General features: G+C 44.5%; 1 long non-coding RNA gene across 1 annotated transcript in view; it reads left to right on the top strand.

Moving 5' to 3' along the window:
* LOC125310181 overlaps positions 1 to 8043 on the top strand; it is an 8333-nt gene extending 290 nt beyond the window's left edge. Inside the window, exons 1-2 of the long non-coding RNA XR_007196256.1 lie at positions 1 to 6862; positions 6986 to 8043. The exon at positions 1 to 6862 is cut by the window's left edge and continues 290 nt beyond it. This is a non-coding gene — a long non-coding RNA (uncharacterized LOC125310181). The remainder of the gene's footprint in view (positions 6863 to 6985) is intronic.
* The last annotated feature ends 4489 nt before the right edge of the window (positions 8044 to 12532 follow it).

A 12532-nucleotide genomic window follows, 5' to 3' on the forward strand; every position in this document is an offset into this window, starting at 1 on the left:
TGTTCTTATTCCCTGCAGATGATTGATGTTGGGATTAGGGAAGCAAAAAAGAAACAGTCCCTGCCCACTCCCACAGGGGAAGAGTGGAAAGAAGTGAGTTTGTGTGTGTGTGAGTGTGTGTGTGTGTGTGTGTGTGTGTGTGTGTGTGTGTGTGTGTGTGTGTGAATTAGCTGTAGTGGCCGCTTGGAGCTCCGTATGTGCTGGTCAGTCCACATGTATGAAGATTGCCGGGGTAAGCAGGAGGCTTTGCTCAGTGTGTTCCACCAGGGGGCGCCAGCGCTACACCGCTCTGCTCCACCAGGGGGCGCCAGCGCTACACCGCTCTGCACCACCAGGGGGCGCCAGCGCTACACCGCTCTGTTCCACCAGGGGGCGCCAGCGCTACACCGCTCTGCTCCACCAGGGGGCGCCAGCGCTACACCACTCTGCACCACCAGGGGGCTCTGCTCCACCAGGGGGCGCCAGCGCTACACCGCTCTGCTCCACCAGGGGGCTCTGCTCCACCAGGGGGCCAGACCACTGCACTCCTCCACTCAGGAGGAACTCAGGGGGTGCATCCAGTCGGACCGAATCGGACTGGACCTTGGACCTCGGTTCTGACCCTGAGACGGACTCAGACAGCCGTGGCGCATTGACTCCTCCAGGACGCTGCCCCCCTCTTCTCGCTGGCCCCACCCGTCTCCACCCTGACCCACTCTTCCGCCTCTCTGCTGATGTCATTTCCTGCCTTTATCCTGCTGCCCTTGGATCACTCAGCTCCCACAGGAAGACCTCTAGGGTCTCCTCGGGCCTCCCTCTTCCTCCTCCTCCTCTTCCTCTGCGTTTGCACAGCGCTGGGTGCTGCAGCTCGGTCTGGACTTCGCCTCTGGTTTGCTTTCCTGTTTATGTTTTCGTTTGGTTAGTTTAGCTTTTAGTTTAGTTCCTGTTTATGTTTTTGTTTGTCGTTGTTGCTTTGACCAGTTCGGGAGGAGGACGAGCTAAAGTGTCCCCTGCTGTGGTCACCACATGTAGAGACTGTATTTCACATTGAGACTCCTGTGTCAGATTGTACTTATTTATTTATTTATTTCTTCCTGACACAAAATGTGTGTGTGTGTGTGTGTGTGTGGCATGGGTGAATCCCACGCACCAGCCAGTTACCTGAGGTAGCAGAGAAGTGGCGTCACACACAATCCAGGTGTGTGATGTGACGTGACTCGTGTCGCTGACAGGCTTCCTTCCTTCGGCTTCTCACCTGATTGCTGATTGCTGCTCTCATCCTCTTGATTGTTGTTCAGAATAGTGAACTACTGAGATTCCATGTGTGTGTGTGTGTGTGTGTGTGTGTGTGTGTGTGTGTGTCGATGTTCTGATGTGCGCTGTGACTCTCCAGCCATTCCCATGTAGTCGTCATGGTAACACTAATGCAGCCTCATGTTGAGGTGTTGCTAAGGTAGCACCACGCCCATCCTGCTATGGCTCCGCCCTCCGGAAGTCCACCAGGACGCGGCTACACCACATGAAACAATGCATTCTGGGAAAGACTTTAGGGGCAACCATTTATTTAGAGAACGTTATTCAGGGACATGAGAGGGGGCAGGCTAGTGCCACTGTGGGTTTAGCTTGGGGCAGTTAGGAGACACTTTCTAATGTAGTTCACAGGGCTAATGACCACATTATTACAGAATAAATTATTAATATTGTTATTATTATTATAATCACTGTTCATAATTCTAATTATAGTTTTACTTGGGGTGCCAGGTTCCTTTGCCTATCCCTGCATGCATGTATATGCCACACAGCCACACACGACCACACACTACCATAGCCTCAGAAAGATTTCCTGATCTATTATGCAAATATGGTGTTCCAGTGTCTAACTAGCAGTGTCGTTGTTGTGTGATAACAGCACCACGTGGTTAAGACTGAGATTTACCCGCCTGTCGGCAGTGCACCAGACGCACGTTATCTTTGAAAACGTTTCCCTGGTCACCAGGAAGTCATGTGTTTCTGTTTTGAAAACGTTTCCCTGGTCACCAGGAAGTCATGTGTTTCTGTTTTGAAAACGTTTCCCTGGTCACCAGGAAGTCATGTGTTTCTATTTTGAAAACGTTTCACTGGTCACCAGGAAGTCATGTGTTTCTGTTTTTTTTTCTGTGGTGACCACTGCAGTGTAAGCCTTCCCCTGAGCAGGATCTAGAAACATATACCTGACAGAGATCCTGACAGACACACACACCTGATCTGGAGTCATACACCTGAGAGAGATCTAAGCACACTCACACCTGATCTGGAGTCATACACCTGAAAGAGATCTTAACACACACACCTGATCTGGAGTCATACACCTGAGAGAGATCTAAGCACACACACCTGATCTGGAGTCTTACACCTGAGAGAGATCTTAACACACACACCTGATCTGGAGTCATACACCTGAGAGAGATCTTAACACACACACCTGAGCTGGATCTAGAGACAGACCTGAGAGAGATCTAAGCACACACACCTGATCTGGAGTCATACACCTGAGAGAGATCTAAACACACACCCCTGATTTGGACACACACCCCTGATCTAAACACACCCCCCTTATCTAAACACACACCGCTGATTTGGAGACACACGCACCACTGATTTGGAGAGCCAGGCAGCGCCTGCCGGGAGGGAAGGTTTCCACTGCGGTGCGAGTGCGCCCCCTGGAGGCTGCAGTGACGGCATGTAGCTTCTGTTCCCTGCGTGTGCTGATCCCCTTTGGTTGGTCCACTCCACTGTTATGCTGTGTTTTTTTGCCAAGCTGAACATACCTGGCACGAGTGTGTGTGGGTGGATGAGAGTATGTGTGGGTGTTTGTTTGCAAGGGCATGTGTGTGAGGAAAGTGCGTTAATCGGTGTGTGTGTGTGTGTGTATGTGTGTGTGTGTGTGTTTGGTTCAGCACGTGCAGGGTTTCCTTTGTGAGTGAGTGGGTGTATACCTGCATACCACAAGATATGCAAAAACAATGCAATAACAACTATGACTGTAAACAGAATCATGAAGAATTATAGCTGTTAAAAGTATTGTTCAAAGAGAAAAAGTATCAGAGATAATATATTCAGAAGTATTAGTATCGTAATTGTTATACTTGAATTCAGGTGCATTCAGTATTTAAAGTATATATCATTGTGCCAGGCCATTTAGACGCCATATATTTGCTCTTGTTAAAGACCACTAGTTATTTCTATTCCGTTGGGGTTAATAGTTGTACATTCTTGCATGGGATTCATTTGATCACGTCAGTTTTGATGTTCTGTTGATTTCTCTCTCTCTCTGCTTTTCTTTACTTCATTTCTCCAGGCGAGGGAGGAATGTGTACTGAGATTGAGGATAGTCGTTTTATTTTTTTAATACCAGTTGTAAATAGTAATTGAGATATGTAAGTATTACAGCTGTTTGGCAGGTTGCTGGTGGTGTTGAAATGATTTTGCATATCTTGTGCACATTTAGCTCTGAGATGGCAGCACGCTTCTTTGAAACGTTTTAAAAAACGTTCTGACCAATCAGATATTTTCTTTTCACATTTTGACCAATCAGATATTTTCTTTTCTCATTTTGACCAATCAGATATTTTCTTTTCACATTTTGACCAATCAGATATTTTCTTTTCTCATTTTGACCAATCAGATATTCGTATTTCCCCTTCCGTTCCCTTTACACTCAGAGGGTTATACTGAGCATATGAAGTTCTCATTTATTTTTTGAGAAAAAAATAGATTAACAGTTCTATCAGATTCACACCACACACACACACACACACACACAACACACACACACATTCAATCACGTGTCATTGTTTTATAACGTGTTGATTCTTACTGTGTAGGTATTTGTTGAGAGGGAGCAGGTTGCCATTGAGCCACATGTCCCCTGCTGTGTGATTAGCCAGCATCTGACCAGATGATCCGTCCCCTATAGCGTTTTATGCAGGCATCTGCCTGGGCCTACTATGATCCGTCCCCTATAGCGTTTTACGCAGGCATCTGCCTGGGCCTACTATGATCCGTCCCCTATAGCGTTTTACGCAGGCATCCGCCTAGGCCTACTAAAGCCCTGCCACCACCACAGTGACAATCTGGGAACGCATCTGTTGGTTTGAGATTCAGCACGGGAAGAGTGTATTCTGTACGGGGACGCATGTGGTTTCCTGTCTTGGGGAGGTTCTTGTGAGCGGTCCAGTCAGAGACCCAAAGGATCACCTGCACGTCCCCATGGAGACAGTCAACTAACTAGTGACTGCATATTTTTATACCATACACATACACACACACACACACACACACACATATATATATATATATATATATATATATATATATCCCTATATAAGTCTAGAGTGTATACTGAATGTCAGGGTAAGGTTGGTGTCTCTTTAGAATGTGTATAGTATTTTGTACAGATAGAAGTTGAAATGTTATCTGTCATTCCATAGGGCTCGTGAAGAAGGATGGGTAGCCGGCTGCTGCTGGTCAGGCGATTGGACAAAGAGGGACGAGGTGCAGGAGCTATGAGGCGGAGATGAAAAGCTTTTATTTGTCCTGACCCAAAAAGGCTTTTTTTTTAAAATGTTGAGAAATGTCAGAACAGTGTTCCTGAGTGAAGGAGGCATGTGGGTGGGCTCAGTGTAGGATGGGGAGGGAGTTGCTACCAGTGATGCTCAGGCAGGCTCCATGTTTAATACTTTGATACCTTTTGCTGTTCTGTTGTACTGCACTTCCACACATCAGAATCTGCACCAAAAACAGACGAGAGGGGTGGGGTGGGGGGGAGGTGGGGTGCTGACGGTAGCCCTTTCTGGGTCCATTTTGTCTTTAATACGGAGAGGAACAGGATGCCTAGTTGACCAATGGATGTTAGCCTTGTACAAGGTCTCAGTCAGTCCAGGAGGATTGTGATCCATTTTGTCTTTACTTATGATCCAGGGTTGAGGATTGTTGAGAAATAGCCTACATATTTTATGGAAAGTATTTTAAAAGTAGATTTTATTTTTGTCCAGGTGGGCATCACCTCCCTGTCTTGAAAACAAAGCTTTCTAGTGTTTCACTCACCAGTATAACAAGATGGCAAAGATGGAGTTGTATGAATAAATTACATATATTTTATAATCATATTATTATATATGCAAATATATAAATATATATTTACCATAGAGGGAGAAACTTATATCTTTAAGAATGAAATAGTAGCAGGGCAGATCGATCTGACTTTGCCTTTTAAACCCCTGAATGGTTGGTGTTGGAAAGATGATATTTTAGCTACTTTATGCCAACCTCATTACTGCATGCTGTGTTTAACTCCTTTTCAAGCGTTGACATCTGAAGATTTCCCTACTGTAGCCTAGTTTAATTTAGCACAGCCTTCCATAGCATAGCCCAGGCCCCAGGTCATGGTTTAAATTAGCCTTGGTGAGCTTCACCTAGTTTAGCATAGCCTTGCCTAGCTGAACCCAAACCCCAACCCACAGTTTAGGTTAGCCTTGGTTAGCTTTATTCATCTTACCATAGCCTTGCCTAGCATAACCCAGGCCCCGCTCATAGTTTAAGTTAGCCTTGGTTAGCTTTTACTAGGTTAGCTTGTCTTAACCTATTTTTGCTGCTTGTCTGGGTTTATGATCCTCTGTGGGTGTCCATGTGCATCTACAAGAGGAACTGTAGTGATGCAGTTTTAGCATAACAGATGGGCAATAGCCAGGTGTGGCTATCTTAGCTGTGCTTTGCCCTTCCCTTTGACCTTTGAGACTTGATTGACAGGAGCTGTTACTGCCACTGCGCTACCTGCCCACACACACACACACACACACACACAAATGTTAAAGTGTAGCATTGAGAGCCTTCTGTTAATGACTGTTAATTTACAATGTTTAAAGAATCATAATTACTGCAATCATTCCCATATTATTATTATTATTATTATTATTAGGCAAGTTTCTAGAAATGCAATAATGAACATTTTCAGACTGCATTGTTTGTGCACTTCTGCACAGACCAAACGTCATATGAATCCCCTTGCATCCCACACACTTACACACACACATACACACACACACACACACTTACATGCATTCACATACACATTGCCCTTGAAAGGGTCCCAACACTAGTACCTCAGCAGTAACATAGTGACCACTCTTAACAGCCAAAAGGACATGAGTGAGGAATAGTCTTTATTAGCCTTTGACATGAATGAGGAATAGTCTTTATTAGCCTTTGACTTGAGGAGGAATAGTCTTTATTAGCCATTGACATGAGGAGGAATAGTCTTTATCAGCCTTTGATGCCTGGGGGCTTGGTTCTCTGTGGATGACCCAGGCTGGATCAGTCAAGTTCAGATCAAGATGCTGTTGTTGTTTTTTCATGCACTGGTTTGAATATCTGAGAAGGAGTTCTTTGGGCCTTATTGATTAGAGTCTTGTTGATGGGCACTGGTTTGAGTTCTTTGGGCTCATAGCAGCCTTGTTGTTGTTTGTCTTCTGTCTGGACTGTAAATAGATTAGCGCTCTCAACATAACCCTGTCAGATCATCTTGTTGTTTTGACTGAATAATATCAACATGTAGTTTTTCACACATAAACTTGATACAGTACGTAGACATAACTTAATGCAGTCAAAGCGTCACGATGACCTGCCTGGTTTATGTTGAGTATGCTAACGTGTTCCTGCAGTGTAGAGTTGTGCAAGTGATGGATGGATTGGTGGAGTTGTACTCCGGATCATGGGCTGACCTAGTTCTGAGAAAGGGTTAGGCTTAGTTGCTCTCTTGCAACATCAGTAGGGAAGATGGTTCTGTTGGGACCAGCAGAAGAAAAGGTGGTTCCATTGGTTCTGTTGTGCATTAGCGGTAGGGAAGGTGATTCCATTGGTTCTGTTGGGCCTAGCAGTAGAGAAGGTGGTTCTGTTGGTTCTGGTGGTTCTAGCAGGAGGGAAGGTGGTTCTGTTGGGCCTAGCGGTTGGAAAGGCGGGTTCCGGGAAGGTGATTCCATTGGTTCTGTTGGGCCTAGCAGTAGAGAAGGTGGTTCTGTTGGTTCTGGTGGTTCTAGCAGGAGGGAAGGTGGTTCTGTTGGGCCTAGCGGTTGGAAAGGCGGTTCCGTTGGTGGATTATGGCTGCTCTGTGTTGTAAGGCAGGTCATGAGGTTTACCTCTGATGATTTGCGGAGCGATGCACGTTTCCTTGTGAGCCCTAGCTCACTGTCACTGCAATGCCATATTGAGACAACTTGCACACACTACACACTTCACACACACACTTCAGCACCCCACCAATTAGTTTAGAATGTACATAGAGATATGAAGGGAGAATCTAACATATTTTAGTTAGCCATTCTCTCTTTTTTTTCCAAGGAGAAATATAACTTGCTGTGTGTCCTATGATCTGCCCACAGCCAGGGGGCAGTGTAGAGCCGCACGTCTGACATGCACACACTGACGCTGATTTAGGCTGTCGCTATGGAAACCTACCCCTGTGAGATTAACGCTGACGACTTGCTCAGTCACTGACCTGTTTCCACGGAGGTCCCTGCAGCACGGTGACCTCTCAACTCTGACCCCCGACCTCTGACCCGGTCGCACACTCCTCTCGTGGGCGCCTCTGCATGATGTGCGCTGGACTTTTCCAAACACGGTCTGGGGATGTTTTGGGGGTTTCTTCTTTTGGTTTGTTTTCATTCTTCCATTAAGATTTTAAAAAGGGAAAGAAATGATGATGAAGGAATCAAAGCATCGATCACTTTTCTACTCCTATTTTCAAAAAAAAGTGAAATGGAAAAAAAAATGTAAAGACAAAGTTGAATTTGTAAATACGTTCTGTACAGGTTGGGTCTGTACGCGTAAGTCTGTCCTTGGTGGCAGAGTCTGTCTTGCTTATAACGCACGCTACCAATAAATAAAAAAGGAAAAAACTCTTATTTAGGCTGTATGGTCCTTGAAAGCAAGTTTTAAACTTAATCTATGATGTATATTCCTGTAACATTGCATTTTTATCTGAGGAATGATGTTATTAAAAAATATTGCAAATAAATTGAATTTCCTAGAGTCTGTGCTTTTTGGCTGTTTTCCTGTAGACAGATATATTCAGACATATCCACACTCATATAGTACACATCAGTGGAACATATTCATAAAACAATACTGCTATTATGGATAGTGATGCAATATTGATCTTTTATCTATTGTTTACATTCACACTTTTCAGTGAAAATCTCTATTTCATATTTTGTGTAAATTCACACGAGATGGTTAGAGCACAGCACACTTCAATTCTCTATTCTAATGGCACTGAACTCCCACATACTCACAATGAAGTCCTACATATTCACACTGAAGTCCTACATACTCACACTGAAGTCCTACATATTCACATTGAAGTCCTACATATTCACACTGAAGTCACATAGTCTCATAGCACGTTACAGAGGCCTCACTGGTTCCACTAAGTGGAATCAGTCTATCCATTTTAAAGAGAAATTGCCTTTTTCACCAGCCTGGGTGCCAGCCGAACTTAGCCGCACCCACAGCATTTGAGGTCGGGAAGTTCGGTCTGGCATTGCTCCGTTGTGGAGCAACTATGCTCGAACCAGACCTGCTTGGACCAATCAAATCGGACTTTGCGATGATGGACAGGTGAGCAACGTCTGATGAAGGGCTTGAGTGGGCCCGAAACGTCACGGTAAATAAACTATAACTTGGGAGCATATACTGGTGTTGCGGACTTTTTTCCCCTCTCTCTCAGGTGAGCAACAGCGCCTCGTCTATCACGTCATCTGAGCACACTTAGCACGTTTGCAACAAAAACGCTGTGGCTAGAAGGAGACAGATGGCTTCTAAGACCCCATATGGAAAAATGCATATTATTTCAATGAGGTTTTATCACTGAAAACGATTATTTCTGAAAACTTTGGCCAAAGTTGAGATGTGGGAAAACTGGTGGTTTCACTTTCATCAAGGGAGAACAGCGCTGTTGCATTGTGACATATTGATTGACCACCTGTTCAAGGGATTTGCGACAGCCTTCCCAAACTGTTTATAACATGTTTGTAACATATCGGTGTTCAACAGAATTATTTCCGTTCTTTTTTACGGAGGGGAAATATCAGTTTTTCCTAATAGTCTACCCTGCTACCCTGCTCTTATATTTCGCTAACGAGTGCTGTAGGAGATATTGACGGCACAATAACTTTTACAAAAAAACAGAAAACAATGTTAAGGCATTTGTGGAGAAGAAGGATGGTTTGTGTTCTTCCTACAGCTCACGGTAAGCTATTTCGTTGCTCTGATTGGTTAAGGTCTATCCAATTGAGTGCAGAGGCATTCCCCCCCTCTATCGGTTGAAGTAGGACCAGTAGGAAGCGGCTGAAGTGCCCTTGAGCAAGGCACCTAACCCCTCACTGCTCCCCGAGCGCCGCTGTTGTAGCAGGCAGCTCACTGCGCCAGGATTAGTGTGTGCTTCACCTCACTGTGTGTTCAGTGTGTTTCACTAATTCACGGATTGGGATAAATGCAGAGACCAAATTTCCCTCATGGGATCAAAAGAGTATACTGTATATACACATACTTATACTTATACAGTGACCTGCGAGGCAAAGCAGGGCTCCCAGACCGTCACTGAGATCCTGAAGAAATCAGACTGCTCCTAGAGTCTCCTCTCTAATGTCTGTCATTAGCCTGATTTCAAGTGTATCTGATAGGAACTCTTCATCTCTGATAGGAACTCTTCTCTCTTATTTCTGTTGGTGAACAGCACTGAATGACTGTCTTTCCATCTCTTTCCATCTCATTTATAGGATTTGTTAATCTGTGTTGCTTTGAAACTTTCATGTGATTGGAAAATGTTTCAATATAGGAGTTTGATTATGAGAGACTGTAATTGTATTCTTGTTAATTTCAGTCCTGATAATCATAGTAATTAATGAACTTAAATTTACTCATTTCTGCAGTATATTGTACTTGGGGGAATTACTCCAATCTTAAAACTTATAATAGTGAAGTGCTCTGTGATACTGAATGGTGATCTTGGTAATGATGCACATTGAAGAAGCATCAACATTTTTATTTTAATATTCATAAGACCATTAAAAGTCATATTTTATCCTAATTCAGAAAAAATAGAAGTCAATGAAGTAAAGTAATAAAATTGAAAAGAAAAAAGTGAATGTCAAATACTGTATATAAGTTTAGTTGTGGATTCAGTTCCACCATTGTGCCCTTGAGCAAGGCACTTATGCTGATGAATCCTTATAAACTCTAGAACTCCCTCGTCAGTCTGACTTTACTGTGTGTAATGTGCCCTCATGTAAATCCCTTGAGAACACTTGAACATCTGGCGATAGTGCTGCTCTATTCTGGGACTAACAGACCCACTCAGGCCTGGCAATGCAAATCCAAGTTTCCCCCACAGACTGCTCTGTTTCCTGGGTTACACCTACAGGCACAAACTGCACTGGGACAGCTGTGCTCAGTTACACGGCTGTACTTTCACTCAGGTCAACTCAGGTATTGCAGGACATGCCATTGCATGATGATGGTATTTAGTTTTAATTACATTAAGTTTTTTTAATTACGTTTAGTTACAGTAGTTTATGCTACCCTTAAACAACTAGACTATCATCAACACATCTACGAATGTTGATTTGTTATACACCGACCCACCCACCCATCCACACACACACACACACACACACACACACACACACACACCCATCCACACACACACACACACACACACCTTTATCTCTTGGTGATCACCTCCCTCTACTGGTGGTGAATGGTAGTGAGTCACAGCTTTGAGCTTCATTAATCCATGCTGTTGATTTACCATTGCTGTTACCGCTCTCTCTCCCTCTCTCTCTCTCTATCCCCCTCTCTCTTTCTCTCTCTTTCTCTCCCTCCCTCCCTCTCTCTATCCCCCTCTCTCTCTCTGTGAGGGAATTGGTATTGACGTGTGATGTTATATTCATGAATTAAATCACTCAGTAAAACAGACATTTGACATCTTTGACATGGTCCCATTTGATATCTTCCTCTCCTGTAGTCACACGGGGTCGTCAGATATGGATCAAATGAAGAGTTCAATGGGAATCATGAGATACATGATACTGGAGTGGCCTGTTTCTGTGCCCATTATGTAATGCCCTGCAATCAATCAATCAACCGGTCAATCAATCAATCAATCATTCATTCATTCATTCATTCATTCATTCATTCATATTTCATCATTCATTCATTCATTCATTCATCAATCATCATTCAGCATTCAATCAGTCTGTCTGTCTGTCTGTCAGTCTGTCTGTCTTCTGAGACATGGCATACATGATGTAGCTTCATTCACACTGTGTAGGGCATAGATATTAGAAAGCTAGAGACTGCATTGCGCCGTCATCTTGGTGAGGGCAACAATCACTGGAGGCCAATGGAGGAACATGCGACTCTGACTGGAAATCAGACAGTGTCTCTGATTGCCCCCAAGTGTTGCCCATAGACAGTAAGGTGTTTGCCCCCAAGTGTTGCCCATAGACAGTAAGGTGTTGCCCCCAAGTGTTGCCCATAGACAGTAAAGGTGTTGCCCCCAAGTGTTGCCCATAGACAGTAAGGGGTTTGCCCCCAAGTGTTGCCCATAGACAATAAGGTGTTTGCCCCCAAGTGTTGCCCATAGACAGTAAGGTGTTTGCCCCCAAGTGATGCCCATAGACAGTAAGGTGTTTGCCCCCAGCAATATGGCCCTGCGTTCACACATGCGTGACATAGGCCTATAGAACTCGACGGACAATGTGGTATTTAGCTTTCTAATATCTATGGTGTAAGGCACCACCAGAGCAACACCAACACCACACCACCAGTAGGTGGAGCTGTTGGACCGAAAACGTGTTTGTAGAATAATACTCTCTGGGGTTGGAGTCCTCCTGCATGCATTTAACCAGGGCCATGGCACCAGCATACTGTATGAGACGTCTTTATACCCAGGGCCATGGCACCAGCATACTGTATGAGACGTCTTTATAACCAGGGCCATGGCACCAGCATACTGTATGAGACGTCTTTATAACCAGGGCCATGGCACCAGCATACTGTATGAGACGTCTTTATAAGCAGGGCCATGGCACCAGCATACTGTATGAGACGTCTTTATAACCAGGGCCATGGGACCAGCATACTGTATGAGTGAGACGTCTTTATAACCAGGGCCATGGGACCAGCATACTGTATGAGACGTCTTTATAACCAGGACCATGGCACCAGCATACTGTATGAGTGAGACGTCTTTACTGTATAACCAGGGCCATGGGACCAGCATACTGTATGAGACGTCTTTGCTTTTCTATTTCACCTTGTTCCAGAACTTAAAACAACCCAGTGGTTTAAAACTGTAACACAACACATCTCTAAAATGACTTCAGACCCACTGAACTCACACCAATTTAAAGCAGTGCATTGAGCATGTGCCATGTAGTGATAAAGGAACTCACATCTCAAACATCTAAGCTCATAGACCTCATGCAGTTGGCCTACCGAGCCAGCAGAGGTGTGG

Source organism: Alosa alosa, chromosome 17 (genome assembly GCF_017589495.1).
Source record: "Alosa alosa isolate M-15738 ecotype Scorff River chromosome 17, AALO_Geno_1.1, whole genome shotgun sequence".
In the NCBI taxonomy this organism is placed as follows: domain Eukaryota; kingdom Metazoa; phylum Chordata; class Actinopteri; order Clupeiformes; family Clupeidae; genus Alosa; species Alosa alosa.